This window comes from Podarcis vaucheri (assembly GCF_965113315.1).
Source record: "Podarcis vaucheri genome assembly, chromosome: 3".
In the NCBI taxonomy this organism is placed as follows: domain Eukaryota; kingdom Metazoa; phylum Chordata; class Lepidosauria; order Squamata; family Lacertidae; genus Podarcis; species Podarcis vaucheri.
This window is the reverse complement of record NC_138761.1, coordinates 116454721-116478284: the sequence shown is the minus strand read 5'-3', so window position 1 is coordinate 116478284 and position 23564 is coordinate 116454721.

The window sequence follows — 23564 nt, the reverse complement described above, 5'->3', positions numbered from 1 at the left end:
CTTAGGGATTTTTTCAAAAAAAGTTGTTCAGACGTCGAGGGCTAATTCTGTTTCATATGATAAAAACCCATCTGTTTTCACCAAAAAACATTTCAGGGGAGCATTTGCAACAGTTTGCCAACATTTTTGAGTGAATTGCCGAACGTCAGATTTTTGCTGAAATTGTTGCCGCGCGGCTTAGGGATTTTTTCAAAAAAAGTTGTTCAGACGTCGAGTGCTAATTCTATTTCCGATGATAAAAACCCATCTTTTTTCACCGAAAAACCTTTCAAGGGAGCATTTGCAATAGTTTGGAACCATTTTTGAGTGAATTGCAGAATGTCATATTTTTGCTGAAATTGTGACCGCGCGGCTTACGGATTTTTTCAAAAAAAGTTGTTCAGATGTCGAGGGCAAATTCTGTTTCCGATGATAAAAACCCATCTTTTTTCACCGAAAAACATTTCAGGGGATCACTTGCAACAGTTTGCCAACATTTTTGAGTGAATTGCAGAATGTCATATTTTTGCTGAAATTGTTGCCGCGCGGCTTAGGGATTTTTTCAAAAAAAGTTGTTCAGACGTCGAGGGCTAATTCTATTTCTGATGATAAAAACCCATCTGTTTCCACCGAAAAACATTTCAGGGGAGCATTTGCAACAGTTTGCCAACATTTTTGAGTGAATTGCAGAATGTCAGATTTTTGCTGAAATTGTGACCGCGCGGCTTAGAGATTTTTTCAAAAAAAGTTGTTCAGACGTCGAGGGCTAATTCTGTTTCCGATGATAAAAACCCATCTGTTTCCACCGAAAAACATTTCAGGGGATCACTTGCAACAGTTTGCCAACATTTTTGAGTGAATTGCAGAACGTCAGATTTTTGCTGAAATTGTGACTGCGCGGCTTAGAGATTTTTTCAAAAAATGTTGTTCAGACGTCGAGGGCTAATTCTGTTTCCGATGATAAAAACCCATCTTTTTTCACCGAAAAACATTTCAGGGGATCACTTGCAACAGTTTGCCAACATTTTTGAGTGAATTGCAGAATGTCATATTTTTGCTGAAATTGTTGCCGCGCGGCTTAGGGATTTTTTCAAAAAAAGTTGTTCAGACGTCGAGGGCTAATTCTATTTCCGATGATAAAAACCCATCTGTTTCCACCGAAAAACATTTCAGGGGAGCATTTGCAACAGTTTGCCAACATTTTTGAGTGAATTGCAGAATGTCAGATTTTTGCTGAAATTGTGACCGCGCGGCTTAGAGATTTTTTCAAAAAAAGTTGTTCAGACGTTGAGGGCTAATTCTGTTTCCGATGATAAAAACCCATCTGTTTCCACCGAAAAACATTTCAGGGGATCACTTGCAACAGTTTGCCAACATTTTTGAGTGAATTGCAGAACGTCAGATTTTTGCTGAAATTGTGACCGCGCGGCTTACGGATTTTTTCAAAAAAAGTTGTTCAGACGTTGAGGGCTAATTCTGTTTCCGATGATAAAAACCCATCTGTTTCCACCGTAAAACCTTTCAGGGGAGCATTTGCAACAGTTTGCCAACATTTTTGAGTGAATTGCAGAATGTCAGATTTTTGCTGAAATTGTGACCGCGCGGCTTAGGGATTTTTTCAAAAAAAAGTTGTTCAGACGTCGAGGGGGAATTCTGTTTCCGATGATAAAAACCCATCTGTTTCCACCGTAAAACCTTTCAGGGGAGCATTTGCAACAGTTTGCCAACATTTTTGAGTGAATTGCAGAACGTCATATTTTTGCTGAAATTGTAACCGCGCGGCTTAGGGATTTTTTCAAAAAAAGTTGTTCAGACGTCGAGGGCTAATTCTGTTTCCGATGATAAAAACCCATCTTTTTTCACCGAAAAACATTTCAGGGGATCACTTGCAACAGTTTGCCAACATTTTTGAGTGAATTGCAGTTCGTCAGATTTTTGCTGAAATTGTGACCGCGCGGCTTAGGGATTTTTTCAGAAAAAGTTGTTCAGACGTTGAGGGCTAATTCTGTTTCCGATGATAAAAACTCATCTGTTTCCACCGTAAAACCTTTCAGGGGAGCATTTGCAACAGTTTGCCAACATTTTTGAGTGAATTGCAGAACGTCATATTTTTGCTGAAATTGTGACCGCACGGCTTAGGGATTTTTTCAAAAAAAGTTGTTCAGACGTCGAGGGCTAATTCTGTTTCAGATGATAAAAACCCATCTGTTTTCACCAAAAAACCTTTCAGGGGAGCATTTGCAACAGTTTGCCAACATTTTTGAGTGAATTGCAGAATGTGAGATTTTTGCTGAAATTGTGACCGCGCGGCTTAGGGATTTTTTCAAAAAAAAGTTGTTCAGACGTCGAGGGGGAATTCTGTTTCCGATGATAAAACCCATCTGTTTCCACCGTAAAACCTTTCAGGGGAGCATTTGCAACAGTTTGCCAACATTTTTGAGTGAATTGCAGAACGTCATATTTTTGCTGAAATTGTGACCGCGCGGCTTAGGGATTTTTTCAAAAAAAGTTGTTCAGACGTCGAGGGCTAATTCTGTTTCTGATGAGAAAAACCCATCTTTTTTCACCGAAAAACATTTCAGGGGATCACTTGCAACAGTTTGCCAACATTTTTGAGTGAATTGCAGTTCGTCAGATTTTTGCTGAAATTGTGACCGCGCGGCTTAGGGATTTTTTCAGAAAAAGTTGTTCAGACGTTGAGGGCTAATTCTGTTTCCGATGATAAAAACTCATCTGTTTCCACCGTAAAACCTTTCAGGGGAGCATTTGCAACAGTTTGCCAACATTTTTGAGTGAATTGCAGAACGTCATATTTTTGCTGAAATTGTGACCGCGCGGCTTAGGGATTTTTTCAAAAAAAGTTGTTCAGACATCGAGGGCTAATTCTGTTTCAGATGATAAAAACCCATCTGTTTTCACCAAAAAACCTTTCAGGGGAGCATTTGCAACAGTTTGCCAACATTTCTGAGTGAATTGCAGAACGTCAGATTTTTGCTGAAATTGTGACCGCGCGGCTTAGAGATTTTTTCAAAAAAAGTTGTTCAGACGTCGAGGGCGAATTCTGTTTCCGATGATAAAAACCCATCTGTTTCCACCGAAAACCATTTCAGGGGATCACTTGCAACAGTTTGCCAACATTTTTGAGTGAATTGCAGAACGTCAGATTTTTGCTGAAATTGTGACCGGGCGGCTTACGGATTTTTTCAAAAAAAGTTGTTCAGACGTTGAGGGCTAATTCTGTTTCCGATGATAAAAACCCATCTGTTTCCACCGTAAAACATTTCAGGGGAGCATTTGCAACAGTTTGCCAACATTTTTGAGTGAATTGCAGAATGTCAGATTTTTGCTGAAATTGTGACCGCGCGGCTTAGGGATTTTTTCAAAAAAAAGTTGTTCAGACGTCGAGGGGGAATTCTGTTTCTGATGATAAAAACCCATCTGTTTCCACCGAAAAACATTTCAGGGGATCACTTGCAACAGTTTGCCAACATTTTTGAGTGAATTGCAGAATGTCATATTTTTGCTGAAATTGTTGCCGCGCGGCTTAGGGATTTTTTCACAAAAAGTTGTTCAGACGTCGAGGGCTAATTCTATTTCCGATGATAAAAACCCATCTTTTTTCACCGAAAAACATTTCAGGGGATCACTTGCAACAGTTTGCCAACATTTTTGAGTGAATTGCAGTTCGTCAGATTTTTGCTGAAATTGTGACCGCGCGGCTTAGGGATTTTTTCAGAAAAAGTTGTTCAGACGTTGAGGGCTAATTCTGTTTCCGATGATAAAAACCCATCTGTTTCCACCGTAAAACCTTTCAGGGGAGCATTTGCAACAGTTTGCCAACATTTTTGAGTGAATTGCATAACGTCATATTTTTGCTGAAATTGTGACCGCGCGGCTTATGGATTTTTTCAGAAAATGTTGTTCAGACGTTGAGGGCTAATTCTGTTTCCGATGATAAAAACCCATCTGTTTCCACCGTAAAACCTTTCAGGGGAGCATTTGCAACAGTTTGCCAACATTTTTGAGTGAATTGCAGAACGTCATATTTTTGCTGAAATTGTGACCGCGCGGCTTAGGGATTTTTTCAAAAAAAGTTGTTCAGACGTCGAGGGCTAATTCTGTTTCCGATGATAAAAACCCATCTTTTTTCACCGAAAAACATTTCAGGGGATCACTTGCAACAGTTTGCCAACATTTTTGAGTGAATTGCAGTTCGTCAGATTTTTGCTGAAATTGTGACCGCGCGGCTTAGGGATTTTTTCAAAAAAAGTTGTTCAGACGTCGAGGGCTAATTCTATTTCCGATGATAAAAACCCATCTTTTTTCACCGAAAAACCTTTCAGGGGAGCATTTGCAATAGTTTGGAACCATTTTTGAGTGAATTGCAGAATGTCATATTTTTGCTGAAATTGTGACCGCGCGGCTTACGGATTTTTTCAAAAAAAGTTTTTCAGACGTCGAGGGCAAATTCTGTTTCCGATGATAAAAACCCATCTTATTTCATCGAAAAACATTTCAGGGGATCACTTGCAACAGTTTGCCAACATTTTTGAGTGAATTGCAGAATGTCATATTTTTGCTGAAATTGTTGCCGCGCGGCTTAGGGATTTTTTCAAAAAAAGTTGTTCAGACGTCGAGGGCTAATTCTATTTCCGATGATAAAAACCCATCTTTTTTCACCGAAAAACCTTTCAGGGGAGCATTTGCAATAGTTTGGAACCATTTTTGAGTGAATTGCAGAATGTCATATTTTTGCTGAAATTGTTGCCGCGCGGCTTACGGATTTTTTCAAAAAAAGTTGTTCGGACGTTGAGGGCTAATTCTGTTTCCGATGATAAAAACCCATCTGTTTCCACCGAAAAACATTTCAGGGGAGCATTTGCAACAGTTTGCCAACATTTTTGAGTGAATTACAGAATGTCAGATTTTTGCTGAAATTGTGACCGCGCGGCTTAGGGATTTTTTCAGAAAAAGTTGTTCAGACGTCGAGGGCTAATTCTGTTTCAGATGATAAAAACCCATCTGTTTTCACCAAAAAACCTTTCAGGGGAGCATTTGCAACAGTTTGCCAACATTTCTGAGTGAATTGCAGAACGTCAGATTTTTGCTGAAATTGTGACCGCGCGGCTTAGGGATTTTTTCAGAAAAAGTTGTTCAGACGTTGAGGGCTAATTCTGTTTCCGATGATAAAAACCCATCTGTTTCCACCGTAAAACCTTTCAGGGGAGCATTTGCAACAGTTTGCCAACATTTTTGAGTGAATTGCAGAACGTCATATTTTTGCTGAAATTGTGACCGCGCGGCTTACGGATTTTTTCAAAAAAAGTTGTTCAGACGTCGAGGGCGAATTCTGTTTCCGGTGATAAAACCCATCTTTTTTCACCGAAAAACCTTTCAGGGGAGCATTTGCAATAGTTTGGAACCATTTTTGAGTGAATTGCAGAATGTCATATTTTTGCTGAAATTGTGACCGCGCGGCTTACGGATTTTTTCAAAAAAAGTTGTTCAGATGTCGAGGGCAAATTCTGTTTCCGATGATAAAAACCCATCTGTTTCCACCGAAAAACATTTCAGGGGAGCATTTGCAACAGTTTGCCAACATTTTTGAGTGAATTGCAGAATGTCAGATTTTTGCTGAAATTGTGACCGCGCGGCTTAGGGATTTTTTCAAAAAATGTTGTTCAGACGTCGAGGGCTAATTCTGTTTCCGATGATAAAAACCCATCTTTTTTCACCGAAAAACATTTCAGGGGATCACTTGCAACAGTTTGCCAACATTTTTGAGTGAATTGCAGAATGTCATATTTTTGCTGAAATTGTTGCCGCGCGGCATAGGGATTTTTTCAAAAAAAGTTGTTCAGACGTCGAGGGCAAATTCTGTTTCCGATGATAAAAACCCATCTTTTTCCACCGAAAAACCTTTCAGGGGAGCATTTGCAACAGTTTGCCAACATTTTTGAGTGAATTGCAGAATGTCAGATTTTTGCTGAAATTGTGACCGCGCGGCTTAGGGATTTTTTCAAAAAAAGTTGTTCAGACGTTGAGGGCTAATTCTGTTTCCAATGATAAAAACCCATCTTTTTTCACCGAAAAACATTTCAGGGGGTCACTTGCAACAGTTTGCCAACATTTTTGAGTGAATTGCAGATCGTCAGATTTTTGCTGAAATTGTGACCGCGCGGCTTAGGGATTTTTTCAGAAAAAGTTGTTCAGACGTCGAGGGCTAATTCTGTTTCAGATGATAAAAACCCATCTGTTTTCACCAAAAAACCTTTCAGGGGAGCATTTGCAACAGTTTGCCAACATTTCTGAGTGAATTGCAGAACGTCAGATTTTTGCTGAAATTGTGACCGCGCGGCATAGGGATTTTTTCAAAAAAAGTTGTTCAGACGTCGAGGGCGAATTCTGTTTCCGATGATAAAAACCCATCTTTTTCCACCGAAAAACCTTTCAGGGGAGCATTTGCAACAGTTTGCCAACATTTTTGAGTGAATTGCAGAACGTCATATTTTTGCTGAAATTGTGACCGCGCGGCTTAGGGATTTTTTCAAAAAAAGTTGTTCAGACGTCGAGGGCTAATTCTATTTTTGATGATAAAAAACCCATCTTTTTTCACCGAAAAACCTTTCAGGGGAGCATTTGCAATAGTTTGGAACCATTTTTGAGTGAATTGCAGAATGTCATATTTTTGCTGAAATTGTGACCGCGCGGCTTACGGATTTTTTCAAAAAAAGTTGTTCAGACGTCGAGGGCAAATTCTGTTTCCGGTGATAAAACCCATCTGTTTCCACCGAAAAACATTTCAGGGGATCTCTTGCAACAGTTTGCCAACATTTTTGAGTGAATTGCAGAACGTCATATTTTTGCTGAAATTGTGACCGCGCGGCTTAGGGATTTTTTCAAAAAAAGTTGTTCAGACGTTGAGGGCTAATTCTGTTTCCGATGATAAAAACCCATCTGTTTCCACCGTAAAACCTTTCAGGGGAGCATTTGCAACAGTTTGCCAACATTTTTGAGTGAATTGCAGAACGTCATATTTTTGCTGAAATTGTGACCGCGCGGCTTAGGGATTTTTTCAAAAAAAGTTGTTCAGACGTCGAGGGCTAATTCTATTTCCGATGATAAAAACCCATCTGTTTCCACCGAAAAACATTTCAGGGGAGCATTTGCAACAGTTTGCCAACATTTTTGAGTGAATTGCAGAATGTCATATTTTTGCTGAAATTGTTGCCGCGCGGCTTAGGGATTTTTTCAAAAAAAGTTGTTCAGACGTCGAGGGCTAATTCTATTTCCGATGATAAAAACCCATCTGTTTCCACCGAAAAACATTTCAGGGGAGCATTTGCAACAGTTTGCCAACATTTTTGAGTGAATTGCAGAATGTCAGATTTTTGCTGAAATTGTGACCGCGCGGCTTAGGGATTTTTTCAAAAAAAGTTGTTCAGACGTTGAGGGCTAATTCTGTTTCCGATGATAAAAACCCATCTTTTTTCACCGAAAAACATTTCAGGGGGTCACTTGCAACAGTTTGCCAACATTTTTGAGTGAATTGCAGATCGTCAGATTTTTGCTGAAATTGTGACCGCGCGGCTTAGGGATTTTTTCAGAAAAAGTTGTTCAGAGGTCGAGGGCTAATTCTGTTTCAGATGATAAAAACCCATCTGTTTTCACCAAAAAACCTTTCAGGGGAGCATTTGCAACAGTTTGCCAACATTTCTGAGTGAATTGCAGAACGTCAGATTTTTGCTGAAATTGTGACCGCGCGGCATAGGGATTTTTTCAAAAAAAGTTGTTCAGACGTCGAGGGCAAATTCTGTTTCCGATGATAAAAACCCATCTTTTTCCACCGAAAAACCTTTCAGGGGAGCATTTGCAACAGTTTGCCAACATTTCTGAGTGAATTGCAGAACGTCAGATTTTTGCTGAAATTGTGACCGCGCGGCATAGGGATTTTTTCAAAAAAAGTTGTTCAGACGTCGAGGGCTAATTCTGTTTCCGATGATAAAAACCCATCTTTTTTCACCGAAAAACCTTTCAGGGGAGCATTTGCAACAGTTTGCCAACATTTTTGAGTGAATTGCAGAACGTCATATTTTTGCTGAAATTGTGACCGCGCGGCTTAGGGATTTTTTCAAAAAAAGTTGTTCAGACGTCGAGGGCTAATTCTATTTCCGATGATAAAAACCCATCTTTTTTCACCGAAAAACCTTTCAGGGGAGCATTTGCAATAGTTTGGAACCATTTTTGAGTGAATTGCAGAATGTCATATTTTTGCTGAAATTGTGACCGCGCGGCTTACGGATTTTTTCAAAAAAAGTTGTTCAGACGTCGAGGGCAAATTCTGTTTCCGATGATAAAAACCCATCTGTTTCCACCGAAAAACATTTCAGGGGATCATTTGCAACAGTTTGCCAACATTTTTGAGTGAATTGCAGAATGTCAGATTTTTGCTGAAATTGTGACCGCGCGGCTTAGGGATTTTTTCAAAAAAAGTTGTTCAGACGTCGAGGGCTAATTCTATTTCCGATGATAAAAACCCATCTGTTTCCACCGAAAAACATTTCAGGGGAGCATTTGCAATAGTTTGCCAACATTTTTGAGTGAATTGCAGAATGTCAGATTTTTGCTGAAATTGTGACCGCGCGGCTTAGGGATTTTTTCAAAAAAAGTTGTTCAGACGTCGAGGGCTAATTCTGTTTCCGATGATAAAAACCCATCTTTTTTCACTGAAAAACATTTCAGGGGATCACTTGCAACAGTTGGCCAACATTTTTGAGTGAATTGCAGAATGTCAGATTTTTGCTGAAATTGTGACCGCGCGGCTTAGGGATTTTTTCAGAAAAAGTTGTTCAGACGTTCAGGGCTAATTCTGTTTCCGATGATAAAAACCCATCTGTTTCCACCGAAAAACATTTCAGGGGATCACTTGCAACAGTTTGCCAACATTTTTGAGTGAATTGCAGAATGTCATATTTTTCCTGAAATTGTTGCCGCGCGGCTTAGGGATTTTTTTCAAAAAAAGTTGTTCAGACGTCGAGGGCTAATTCTATTTCCGATGATAAAAACCCATCTTTTTTCACCGAAAAACCTTTCAGGGGAGCATTTGCAATAGTTTGGAACCATTTTTGAGTGAATTGCAGAATGTCATATTTTTGCTGAAATTGTGACCGCGCGGCTTACGGATTTTTTCAAAAAAAGTTGTTCAGACCTCGAGGGCAAATTCTGTTTCCGGTGATAAAACCCATCTGTTTCCACCGAAAAACATTTCAGGGGATCACTTGCAACAGTTTGCCAACATTTTTGAGTGAATTGCAGAACGTCATATTTTTGCTGAAATTGTGATCGCGCGGCATAGGGATTTTTTCAAAAAAAGTTGTTCAGACGTCGAGGGCTAATTCTGTTTCCGATGATAAAAACCCATCTTTTTTCACCGAAAAACATTTCAGGGGATCAATTGCAACAGTTTGCCAACATTTTTGAGTGAATTGCAGATCGTCAGATTTTTGCTGAAATTGTGACCGCGCGGCTTAGGGATTTTTTCAAAAAATGTTGTTCAGATGTCGAGGGCTAATTCTGTTTCCGATGATAAAAACCCATCTGTTTCCACCGAAAAACCTTTCAGGGGAGCATTTGCAACAGTTTGCCAACATTTTTGAGTGAATTGCAGAATGTCAGATTTTTGCTGAAATTGTGACCGCGCGGCATAGGGATTTTTTCAAAAAAAGTTGTTCAGACGTCGAGGGCTAATTCTGTTTCCGATGATAAAAACCCATCTTTTTTCACCGAAAAACATTTCAGGGGATCACTTGCAACAGTTTGCCAACATTTTTGAGTGAATTGCAGATCGTCAGATTTTTGCTGAAATTGTGACCGCGCGGCTTAGGGATTTTTTCAGAAAAAGTTGTTCAGACGTCAAGGGCTAATTCTGTTTCAGATGATAAAAACCCATCTGTTTTCACCAAAAAACCTTTCAGGGGAGCATTTGCAACAGTTTCCCAACATTTCTGAGTGAATTGCAGAACGTCAGATTTTTGCTGAAATTGTGACCGCGCGGCATAGGGATTTTTTCAAAAAAAGTTGTTCAGACGTCAAGGGCGAATTCTGTTTCCGATGATAAAAACCCATCTGTTTCCACCGAAAAACATTTCAGGGGATCACTTGCAACAGTTTGCCAACATTTTTGAGTGAATTGCAGAATGTCATATTTTTGCTGAAATTGTTGCCGCGCGGCTTAGGGATTTTTTCAAAAAAAGTTGTTCAGACGTCGAGGGCTAATTCTGTTTCCGATGATAAAAACCCATCTTTTTTCACCGAAAAACCTTTCAGGGGAGCATTTGCAATAGTTTGGAACCATTTTTGAGTGAATTGCAGAATGTCATATTTTTGCTGAAATTGTGACCGCGCGGCTTACGGATTTTTTCAAAAAAAGTTGTTCAGACGTCGAGGGCTAATTCTGTTTCCGATGATAAAAACCCATCTTTTTTCACCGAAAAACATTTCAGGGGATCACTTGCAACAGTTTGCCAACATTTTTGAGTGAATTGCAGATCGTCAGATTTTTGCTGAAATTGTGACCGCGCGGCTTAGGGATTTTTTCAGAAAAAGTTGTTCAGACGTCGAGGGCGAATTCTGTTTCCGATGATAAAAACCCATCTGTTTCCACCGAAAAACATTTCAGGGGATCACTTGCAACAGTTTGCCAACATTTTTGAGTGAATTGCAGAACGTCATATTTTTGCTGAAATTGTGAACGCGCGGTTTAGGGATTTTTTCAGAAAAAGTTGTTCAGACGTCGAGGGCTAATTCTGTTTCAGATGATAAAAACCCATCTGTTTCCACCAAAAACCTTTCAGGGGAGCATTTGCAACAGTTTGCCAACATTTCTGAGTGAATTGCAGAACGTCAGATTTTTGCTGAAATTGTGACCGCGCGGCTTACGGATTTTTTCAAAAAAAGTTGTTCAGACGTCGAGGGCAAATTCTGTTTCCGATGATAAAAACCCATCTGTTTCCACCGAAAAACATTTCAGGGGAGCATTTGCAACAGTTTGCCAACATTTTTGAGTGAATTGCAGAACGTCATATTTTTGCTGAAATTGTGACCGCGCGGCTTAGGGATTTTTTCAAAAAAAGTTGTTCAGACGTCGAGGGCTAATTCTGTTTCCGATGATAAAAACCCATCTTTTTTCACCGAAAAACATTTCAGGGGATCACTTGCAACAGTTTGCCAACATTTTTGAGTGAATTGCAGTTCGTCAGATTTTTGCTGAAATTGTGACCGCGCGGCTTAGGGATTTTTTCAAAAAAAGTTGTTCAGACGTCGAGGGAAAATTCTGTTTCCGATGATAAAAACCCATCTGTTTCCACCGTAAAACCTTTCAGGGGAGCATTTGCAACAGTTTGCCAACATTTTTGAGTGAATTGCAGAATGTCAGATTTTTGCTGAAATTGTGACCGCGCGGCATAGGGATTTTTTCAAAAAAAGTTGTTCAGACGTCGAGGGCTAATTCTGTTTCCGATGATAAAAACCCATCTTTTTTCACCGAAAAACATTTCAGGGGATCACTTGCAACAGTTTGCCAACATTTTTGAGTGAATTGCAGATCGTCAGATTTTTGCTGAAATTGTGACCGCGCGGCTTAGGGATTTTTTCAGAAAAAGTTGTTCAGACGTCAAGGGCTAATTCTGTTTCAGATGATAAAAACCCATCTGTTTTCACCAAAAAACCTTTCAGGGGAGCATTTGCAACAGTTTCCCAACATTTCTGAGTGAATTGCAGAACGTCAGATTTTTGCTGAAATTGTGACCGCGCGGCATAGGGATTTTTTCAAAAAAAGTTGTTCAGACGTCAAGGGCGAATTCTGTTTCCGATGATAAAAACCCATCTGTTTCCACCGAAAAACATTTCAGGGGATCACTTGCAACAGTTTGCCAACATTTTTGAGTGAATTGCAGAATGTCATATTTTTGCTGAAATTGTTGCCGCGCGGCTTAGGGATTTTTTCAAAAAAAGTTGTTCAGACGTCGAGGGCTAATTCTGTTTCCGATGATAAAAACCCATCTTTTTTCACCGAAAAACCTTTCAGGGGAGCATTTGCAATAGTTTGGAACCATTTTTGAGTGAATTGCAGAATGTCATATTTTTGCTGAAATTGTGACCGCGCGGCTTACGGATTTTTTCAAAAAAAGTTGTTCAGACGTCGAGGGCTAATTCTGTTTCCGATGATAAAAACCCATCTTTTTTCACCGAAAAACATTTCAGGGGATCACTTGCAACAGTTTGCCAACATTTTTGAGTGAATTGCAGATCGTCAGATTTTTGCTGAAATTGTGACCGCGCGGCTTAGGGATTTTTTCAGAAAAAGTTGTTCAGACGTCGAGGGCGAATTCTGTTTCCGATGATAAAAACCCATCTGTTTCCACCGAAAAACATTTCAGGGGATCACTTGCAACAGTTTGCCAACATTTTTGAGTGAATTGCAGAACGTCATATTTTTGCTGAAATTGTGAACGCGCGGTTTAGGGATTTTTTCAGAAAAAGTTGTTCAGACGTCGAGGGCTAATTCTGTTTCAGATGATAAAAACCCATCTGTTTCCACCAAAAACCTTTCAGGGGAGCATTTGCAACAGTTTGCCAACATTTCTGAGTGAATTGCAGAACGTCAGATTTTTGCTGAAATTGTGACCGCGCGGCTTACGGATTTTTTCAAAAAAAGTTGTTCAGACGTCGAGGGCAAATTCTGTTTCCGATGATAAAAACCCATCTGTTTCCACCGAAAAACATTTCAGGGGAGCATTTGCAACAGTTTGCCAACATTTTTGAGTGAATTGCAGAACGTCATATTTTTGCTGAAATTGTGACCGCGCGGCTTAGGGATTTTTTCAAAAAAAGTTGTTCAGACGTCGAGGGCTAATTCTGTTTCCGATGATAAAAACCCATCTTTTTTCACCGAAAAACATTTCAGGGGATCACTTGCAACAGTTTGCCAACATTTTTGAGTGAATTGCAGTTCGTCAGATTTTTGCTGAAATTGTGACCGCGCGGCTTAGGGATTTTTTCAGAAAAAGTTGTTCAGACGTTGAGGGCTAATTCTGTTTCCGATGATAAAAACTCATCTGTTTCCACCGTAAAACCTTTCAGGGGAGCATTTGCAACAGTTTGCCAACATTTTTGAGTGAATTGCAGAACGTCATATTTTTGCTGAAATTGTGACCGCGCGGCTTAGGGATTTTTTCAAAAAAAGTTGTTCAGACGTCGAGGGCTAATTCTGTTTCCGATGATAAAAACCCATCTGTTTTCACCAAAAAACCTTTCAGGGGAGCATTTGCAACAGTTTGCCAACATTTTTGAGTGAATTGCAGAATGTCAGATTTTTGCTGAAATTGTGACCGCGCGGCATAGGGATTTTTTCAAAAAAAAGTTGTTCAGACGTCGAGGGGGAATTCTGTTTCCGATGATAAAAACCCATCTGTTTCCACCGAAAAACCTTTCAGGGGAGCATTTGCAACAGTTTGCCAACATTTTTGAGTGAATTGCAGAATGTCAGATTTTTGCTGAAATTGTGACCGCGCGGCATAGGGATTTTTTCAAAAAAAGGTGTTCAGACGTTGAGGGCTAATTCTGTTTCCGATGATAAAAACTCATCTGTTTCCACCGTAAAACCTTTCAGGGGAGCATTTGCAACAGTTTGGAACCATTTTTGAGTGAATTGCAGAATGTCATATTTTTGCTGAAATTGTGATCGCGCGGCTTACGGATTTTTTAAAAAAAAGTTGTTCAGACGTCGAGGGCTAATTCTGTTTCCGATGATAAAAACCCATCTTTTTTCACCGAAAAACATTTCAGGGGATCACTTGCAACAGTTTGCCAACATTTTTGAGTGAATTGCAGATCGTCAGATTTTTGCTGAAATTGTGACCGCGCGGCTTAGGGATTTTTTCAGAAAAAGTTGTTCAGACGTCGAGGGCGAATTCTGTTTCCGATGATAAAAACCCATCTGTTTCCACCGAAAAACATTTCAGGGGATCACTTGCAACAGTTTGCCAACATTTTTGAGTGAATTGCAGAACGTCATATTTTTGCTGAAATTGTGACCGCGCGGCATAGGGATTTTTTCAAAAAAAGGTGTTCAGACGTCGAGGGCGAATTCTGTTTCCGATGATAAAAACCCATCTTTTTTCACCGAAAAACCTTTCAGGGGAGCATTTGCAATAGTTTGGAACCATTTTTGAGTGAATTGCAGAATGTCATATTTTTGCTGAAATTGTGACCGCGCGGCTTACGGATTTTTTCAAAAAAAGTTGTTCAGACCTCGAGGGCAAATTCTGTTTCCGGTGATAAAACCCATCTGTTTCCACCGAAAAACATTTCAGGGGATCACTTGCAACAGTTTGCCAACATTTTTGAGTGAATTGCAGAACGTCATATTTTTGCTGAAATTGTGATCGCGCGGCATAGGGATTTTTTCAAAAAAAGTTGTTCAGACGTCGAGGGCTAATTCTGTTTCCGATGATAAAAACCCATCTTTTTTCACCGAAAAACATTTCAGGGGATCAATTGCAACAGTTTGCCAACATTTTTGAGTGAATTGCAGATCGTCAGATTTTTGCTGAAATTGTGACCGCGCGGCTTAGGGATTTTTTCAAAAAATGTTGTTCAGATGTCGAGGGCTAATTCTGTTTCCGATGATAAAAACCCATCTGTTTCCACCGAAAAACCTTTCAGGGGAGCATTTGCAACAGTTTGCCAACATTTTTGAGTGAATTGCAGAATGTCAGATTTTTGCTGAAATTGTGACCGCGCGGCATAGGGATTTTTTCAAAAAAAGTTGTTCAGACGTCGAGGGCTAATTCTGTTTCCGATGATAAAAACCCATCTTTTTTCACCGAAAAACATTTCAGGGGATCACTTGCAACAGTTTGCCAACATTTTTGAGTGAATTGCAGATCGTCAGATTTTTGCTGAAATTGTGACCGCGCGGCTTAGGGATTTTTTCAGAAAAAGTTGTTCAGACGTCAAGGGCTAATTCTGTTTCAGATGATAAAAACCCATCTGTTTTCACCAAAAAACCTTTCAGGGGAGCATTTGCAACAGTTTCCCAACATTTCTGAGTGAATTGCAGAACGTCAGATTTTTGCTGAAATTGTGACCGCGCGGCATAGGGATTTTTTCAAAAAAAGTTGTTCAGACGTCAAGGGCGAATTCTGTTTCCGATGATAAAAACCCATCTGTTTCCACCGAAAAACATTTCAGGGGATCACTTGCAACAGTTTGCCAACATTTTTGAGTGAATTGCAGAATGTCATATTTTTGCTGAAATTGTTGCCGCGCGGCTTAGGGATTTTTTCAAAAAAAGTTGTTCAGACGTCGAGGGCTAATTCTGTTTCCGATGATAAAAACCCATCTTTTTTCACCGAAAAACCTTTCAGGGGAGCATTTGCAATAGTTTGGAACCATTTTTGAGTGAATTGCAGAATGTCATATTTTTGCTGAAATTGTGACCGCGCGGCTTACGGATTTTTTCAAAAAAAGTTGTTCAGACGTCGAGGGCTAATTCTGTTTCCGATGATAAAAACCCATCTTTTTTCACCGAAAAACATTTCAGGGGATCACTTGCAACAGTTTGCCAACATTTTTGAGTGAATTGCAGATCGTCAGATTTTTGCTGAAATTGTGACCGCGCGGCTTAGGGATTTTTTCAGAAAAAGTTGTTCAGACGTCGAGGGCGAATTCTGTTTCCGATGATAAAAACCCATCTGTTTCCACCGAAAAACATTTCAGGGGATCACTTGCAACAGTTTGCCAACATTTTTGAGTGAATTGCAGAACGTCATATTTTTGCTGAAATTGTGAACGCGCGGTTTAGGGATTTTTTCAGAAAAAGTTGTTCAGACGTCGAGGGCTAATTCTGTTTCAGATGATAAAAACCCATCTGTTTTCACCAAAAACCTTTCAGGGGAGCATTTGCAACAGTTTGCCAACATTTCTGAGTGAATTGCAGAACGTCAGATTTTTGCTGAAATTGTGACCGCGCGGCTTACGGATTTTTTCAAAAAAAGTTGTTCAGACGTCGAGGGCAAATTCTGTTTCCGATGATAAAAACCCATCTGTTTCCACCGAAAAACATTTCAGGGGAGCATTTGCAACAGTTTGCCAACATTTTTGAGTGAATTGCAGAACGTCATATTTTTGCTGAAATTGTGACCGCGCGGCTTAGGGATTTTTTCAAAAAAAGTTGTTCAGACGTCGAGGGCTAATTCTGTTTCCGATGATAAAAACCCATCTTTTTTCACCGAAAAACATTTCAGGGGATCACTTGCAACAGTTTGCCAACATTTTTGAGTGAATTGCAGTTCGTCAGATTTTTGCTGAAATTGTGACCGCGCGGCTTAGGGATTTTTTCAGAAAAAGTTGTTCAGACGTTGAGGGCTAATTCTGTTTCCGATGATAAAAACTCATCTGTTTCCACCGTAAAACCTTTCAGGGGAGCATTTGCAACAGTTTGCCAACATTTTTGAGTGAATTGCAGAACGTCATATTTTTGCTGAAATTGTGACCGCGCGGCTTAGGGATTTTTTCAAAAAAAGTTGTTCAGACGTTGAGGGCTAATTCTGTTTCCGATGATAAAAACCCATCTGTTTTCACCAAAAAACCTTTCAGGGGAGCATTTGCAACAGTTTGCCAACATTTTTGAGTGAATTGCAGAATGTCAGATTTTTGCTGAAATTGTGACCGCGCGGCATAGGGATTTTTTCAAAAAAAAGTTGTTCAGACGTCGAGGGGGAATTCTGTTTCCGATGATAAAAACCCATCTGTTTCCACCGAAAAACCTTTCAGGGGAGCATTTGCAACAGTTTGCCAACATTTTTGAGTGAATTGCAGAATGTCAGATTTTTGCTGAAATTGTGACCGCGCGGCATAGGGATTTTTTCAAAAAAAGGTGTTCAGACGTTGAGGGCTAATTCTGTTTCCGATGATAAAAACTCATCTGTTTCCACCGTAAAACCTTTCAGGGGAGCATTTGCAACAGTTTGCCAACATTTTTGAGTGAATTGCAGAACGTCATATTTTTGCTGAAATTGTGACCGCGCGGCTTAGGGATTTTTTTAAAAAAAAGGTGTTCAGACGTCGAGGGGGAATTCTGTTTCCGATGATAAAAACCCATCTTTTTTCACCGAAAAACCTTTCAGGGGAGCATTTGCAATAGTTTGGAACCATTTTTGAGTGAATTGCAGAATGTCATATTTTTGCTGAAATTGTGATCGCGCGGCTTACGGATTTTTTAAAAAAAAGTTGTTCAGACGTCGAGGGCTAATTCTGTTTCCGATGATAAAAACCCATCTTTTTTCACCGAAAAACATTTCAGGGGATCACTTGCAACAGTTTGCCAACATTTTTGAGTGAATTGCAGATCGTCAGATTTTTGCTGAAATTGTGACCGCGCGGCTTAGGGATTTTTTCAGAAAAAGTTGTTCAGACGTCGAGGGCGAATTCTGTTTCCGATGATAAAAACCCATCTGTTTCCACCGAAAAACATTTCAGGGGATCACTTGCAACAGTTTGCCAACATTTTTGAGTGAATTGCAGAACGTCATATTTTTGCTGAAATTGTGACCGCGCGGCATAGGGATTTTTTCAAAAAAAGGTGTTCAGACGTCGAGGGCGAATTCTGTTTCCGATGATAAAAACCCATCTTTTTTCACCGAAAAACCTTTCAGGGGAGCATTTGCAATAGTTTGGAACCATTTTTGAGTGAATTGCAGAATGTCATATTTTTGCTGAAATTGTGACCGTGCGGCTTACGGATTTTTTCAAAAAAAGTTGTTCAGACGTCGAGGGAAAATTCTGTTTCCGATGATAAAAACCCATCTGTTTCCACCGAAAAACATTTCAGGGGAGCATTTGCAACAGTTTGCCAACATTTTTGAGTGAATTGCAGAATGTCAGATTTTTGCTGAAATTGTGACCGCGCGGCTTAGGGATTTTTTCAAAGAAAGTTGTTCAGACGTCGAGGGCGAATTCTGTTTCCGGTGATAAAAACCCATCTGTTTCCACCGAAAAACATTTCAGGGGATCACTTGCAACAGTTTGCCAACATTTTTGAGTGAATTGCAGAACGTCATTTTTTTGCTGAAATTGTGACCGCGCGGCTTAGGGATTTTTTCAAAAAAAGTTGTTCAGATGTCGAGGGCTAATTCTGTTTCCGATGATAAAAACCCATCTGTTTCCACCGAAAAACCTTTCAGGGGAGCATTTGCAACAGTTTGCCAACATTTTTGAGTGAATTGCAGAACGTCATATTTTTGCTGACATTGTGACCGCGCGGCTTAGGGATTTTTTTCAAAAAAAGTTGTTCTGACGTCGAGGGCTAATTCTGTTTCCAATGATAAAAACCCATCTGTTTCCACCGAAAAACATTTCAGGGGATCACTTGCAACAGTTTGTCAACATTTTTGAGTGAATTGCAGATCGTCAGATTTTTGCTGAAATTGTGACCGCGCGGCTTAGGGATTTTTTCAGAAAAAGTTGTTCAGACGTCGAGGGCGAATTCTGTTTCCGATGATAAAAACCCATCTGTTTCCACCGAAAAACATTTCAGGGGATCACTTGCAACAGTTTGCCAACATTTTTGAGTGAATTGCAGAACGTCATATTTTTGCTGAAATTGTGAACGCGCGGCTTAGGGATTTTTTCAGAAAAAGTTGTTCAGACGTCGAGGGCTAATTCTGTTTCAGATGATAAAAACCCATCTGTTTTCACCAAAAAAACCTTTCAGGGGAGCATTTGCAACAGTTTGCCAACATTTTTGAGTGAATTGCAGAACGTCAGATTTTTGCTGAAATTGTGACCGCGCGGCTTAGGGATTTTTTCAAAAAAAGTTGTTCAGACGTCGAGGGCGAATTCTGTTTCCGATGATAAAAACCCATCTTTTTTCACCGAAAAACCTTTCAGGGGAGCATTTGCAATAGTTTGGAACCATTTTTGAGTGAATTGCAGAACGTCAGATTTTTGCTGAAATGGTGAAAAAATGCCTAAGCCACGCGGTCACAATTTCAGCAAAAATATGACGTTCTGCAATTCACTCAAAAATGGTGCCAAACTGTTGCAAATGCTCCCCTGAAAGTTTTTTCAGTGGAAACAGAAGGGTTTTTATCATCGGAAACAGAATTAGCCCTCGACGTCTGAACTTGCGGAAAAACAGTTTTCTGAAAAAATCCCTAAGCCGCGCGGTCACAATGTCAGCAAAAATATGACGTTCTGCAATTCACTCAAAAATGGTGCAAAACTGTTGCAAACGCTCCCCTGAAAGGTTCCCCCCCCCCCCCGCCCAGCATCGGAGCTTCGTTCCGATGCCCGGCGGCGGGAGGAAGTCCGAGGACAGTGGGGAAGACGCGCTGCGCTTCCCCGCTGTCCCAGAGATTTCCCTATGGGCTGTCGTCTTGCGGAGCAAGCCCATAGGGAAATTCGTTTTGCGAAGCGCCTCCAAAATGGAAAACCCTTTCGTCTAGCGGGTTTTCCGTCTTGCGAGGCGTTCGTCTTGCGGGGTACCACTGTAATTGTGTTGATGAGAGAGAATTCCAACCCCCCCTCTCTATCTGAAACTCCCAGCCAGGCTCATTACAGAAATTAGAGCCCTATTCATATTCTTCCCGTCACATGGGGCAGGGGAGGAGGAGGCCAGAACTTTGCTTCCTCTCCCATCCCCTCTGTCCCTTTGCAGTCATGCTTCTCATGTTGTGGTGCTGAACACCTACAACATGGAGGCTCCTTGCACAATTTAGGATCTTGATCGCACAGCATTCTAAACCGTGTGGGGAGACTCCACAAGTCAAGTATGCTCCCCACCGCAGACAATTCAGTCCCATCACATGGAGGGCAATGGGACTGGGTCCCATCAGAAACATCCTGAAGGGGGGAAATTATTCCGTTGCCTGGAGAAGAGTCATAACTCAAGTGTTTCACTGAAGGAGGATGCAGGGTGTCTGGGCGTGGCAAGAAGCTAGCAAAGCCTGCAACCAGGGAACAAAAAAACAAGCTGGCTTGCAGTTCCCAGCGGGCTGCATTGGACATCTTTTGAGACGGTATGCAGAAAGAGTGGGGGTTGGAGCCCGGGTGTACATGGCTGCCGTCTTGGAATATCTGACTGCAGAGCTACTGGAGCTGGTGGGAAATCCTTGTGAAAACAAGAGGCAACAAATTGGGCAGCAATCTTGGACGGCTTTGGTGCGTAGTGGTTGCGGAGCTTCTCTTGGATCGTGTCCCACGGTGTTGCCTGGACTGCTGCAGGCGCAACCAATGCTCGGGCCGTCTCAAACACCTCAGGCCCACAGAGGCTGAGGAATAGGCCCCGCTTCCGCTCCTGTGATACTTGCGTCAGCTCGTTGGCTTGGAGGTAGCAGTCGAACCGAGCGAGGTAGGAGTCCCATGATTCAGAGGCTGGCGCAAACGGCGGTAGAGGCACAAGTGAAGCCATGATTCCGATGCCGGCGAGAAGGGCGATGGATGGAACACCGTGCTCTAGCCAGAACTGTCAGCTCTGAATTGGTTCTGTTCAGTGATTTCACTCAGTGATTCAGCTCAGTGATTCAGCTCTGCTCAGAGGGTGGCTGCATCTGGCTGTGCTCTGATGTCCATCGATCCCATCCTTCGTCGCCAGTGTTAAGTTGTGGGCGAACATAGCAGATGACACAGTGATTTCTCCAGAGGAGCTCTTTATTGTAAGCTGGACAGAACTGAACAGCAAACAGCTCAGCCGGCCTGCTTTTATAGGCAGCCGGCTGTCAACATTGTAGCAACAACAACCCAGGGTTTCCCGCCTAAAATAACTGACGTGGACCTGAGTGAAAACTATCTACACTATCCCCCTGCTGGCCCAGGGTGAAACTTTAGGACATAACAACGGCACATCCAGTTGGCGATCAGAAGCGATGATGAGTTGAACAAGCTGTTTGCGAATGTGACCATTGCTGAAGCTGGAGTTCTCCTCCACATCAATGCTCTGCTTCTTCCAAAGAGAACAGTGCAGTTCACTGTTCCCCAGGAGGAACTAAGGGGACCTGACCTCCTGTGACTTTGCGTGGACAGGCGGAGTCCCCAGATCCTGCACGGTCCCCCCATCATGTGAATAACGACTCAAGACAACGTGCTATGGGATTAAATTGGCCACAACTTTATTAAATTTCAAATGTGGGTAGACCTTGGCTCAGGCATTGGGCGTTCTCTCTCCCTGGTCCCCAGCAGGGGACTTAGGGAGCATCAGGGTTATCCAGTGTGTGTGGGGGGGATGGGCCGGCTCTGGAGAACATATGTTCAAGCAGAGATGGCCGCCCCCGTAACGCCGCCGCCGCAGGAGGGAGCAATGACGACCTTTCGGTGTACGGTCAAAGCCTCCCTTCAGAAAACCCCTTTAACGGGGAACCCTGGTATCGCCGCCGCAAGAGGAAGGTGGACAAAAGGATTCCACCCAAGGCCTGATACCGCCAAAGTTGTGACGTTTTGCTACGGGAAAGGCGAAACCTGCCAATGCAGGGAAATTCCTTTCCAGCCCTTTAACAGCGACCTTAACATAGCAGCGCCTGCATACCTGTGAAGAAAAGTTAACCTGCAAAACCTGTGAAGAAAAGTTAACCTGCAAAATAAGACATTAACTGAGGGTGGGCAGGGTGGGAGAAGCTCTGGAGCCAAGTGAGGATTCCCAGGTAAGATCCTCCCTCTATTGTGTGGGCAGGTAATCCCTCCCCTACCTGGCCTGGTCTCCTTGGCAACGCTTCCCCCAGGTGGGATTGGACAACTGACTGAGGTAGGCGGAGACCTCCAGGTATCCCACCTGAGGGAAGGCAAAGCCAAGCCTATGCTGATGGCTCCGCTCCAGATCCAGGGGCTGCGCGCGTCCACGCAAAGGGCGCCCCCCATTTTAAGCGGGGAGCGGTCATTTCTGTCTCTTACTGTCTGAAAAAGCTCGTCCTTTTCATGTCGCACTTTCGCTAGGAAGGACTCTACAGTGGCATCTCAGGTTACATACGCTTCAGGTTACAGACTCCGCTAACCTAGAAATAGTGCTTCAGGTTAAGAACTTTGCTTCAGGATGAGAACAGAAATCGTGCTCCAGCAGCGCGGCGGCAGCGGGAGGCCCCATTCGCTAAAGTGGTGCTTCAGGTTAAGAACAGTTTCGGGTTAAGAACGGACCTCCGGAACGAATTAAGTACTTAACCCGAGATACCACTGTATATTAATGTGTTTTAATAATATTTTTGTAATAATAAATTGTGCAATAGAAAAAAGGGGGGGGAGAAACATGCTGAAGGGTCTAGGGCCAGTGAGCTTGTCCCATGCCATGCAGCAGGGAAAGTGTAAGAGGGGACATTGGAATTGCCCTTAGAAGTAGAGCAAATACCCAATGAATTCGACATATCTCAAGAAATCCTGTATAACTTTTTCCCCACTTTCCCCCTGCTGCTCATATTTTATAAGTCAAAATAGCAAACACCTCCCAGCACTTCTCTCGACAATACAATTGCTTTGATTTCTAGGGGGTGTTATGCCTTGTACCCAGCAGTGCAGGAAGCCCCATAGGGGCAGGGCTCACTGCGGGGTCTCTGAGGAGTCTGCTTGCCGCCTCCCACTCAGTTGCCCTACAGCTTGGTGGGGAGGCAGCGGGTGGACCGTTTGGGCAGCGCGAAGCCTGCGCACACCCAAGCCACCAGGAGAGACGTGTGGCTTGGATGTGCTGCAGGCCCTGCGGTGAGTTCCGCCCGGCATTTTCTCACCCCCCTCAGTGATGACACCCAGGGTGGACCACACCCACAATAATAATAATAATTTATTATTTATACCCCGCCCATCTGGCTGGGTTTCCCCAGCCACTCTGGGCGGCTTCCAACAGAACACTTAAAATACAATAACCTATTAAACATTAAAATAGGGACACGGGTGGCGCTGTGGGTTAAGCCACAGAGCCTAGGACTTGCTGATCAGAAGGTTGGCGGTTCAAATCCCCGCGACGGGGTGAGCTCCTGTTGCTCGGTCCCTGCTCCTGCCCACCTAGCAGTTCGAAAGCACGTCAAACTGCAAGTAGATAAATAGGTACCGCTGCGGCGGGAAGGTAAACGGCGTTTCCGTGCGCCGCTCTGGTTTGCCAGAAGCGGCTTAGTCATGCTGGCCACATGACCCGAAAGCTGTACGCTGGCTCCCTTGGCCAATAAAACGAGATGAGCGCCGCAAGCCCAGAGTCGGTCACGGCTGGACCTAATGGTCAGGGGTCCCTTTACCTTTATTAAACATTAAAAGCTTCCCTAAACAGGGCTGCCTTCAGATGTCTTCAAAAATTTTCATAGTTGTTTTTCTCTTTGACATCTGGTGGGAGGGCATTCCACAGGGCGGGTGCCACTACCGAGAAGGCCCTCTGCCTGGTTCCCTGTAACTTGGCTTCTCGCAGTGAGCCAGAAGGCCCTCGGCACCAGACCACACACCCCTTCCTCCCCCCCTGCTTGTACCTTGTAATGGGCTCTCAGGTTTGCTTTCACAAGGTGATGCTTTCAGTTTCTGTTTTCTAGTGTTGAATACATCCCAACTGATCCACCTTCCTA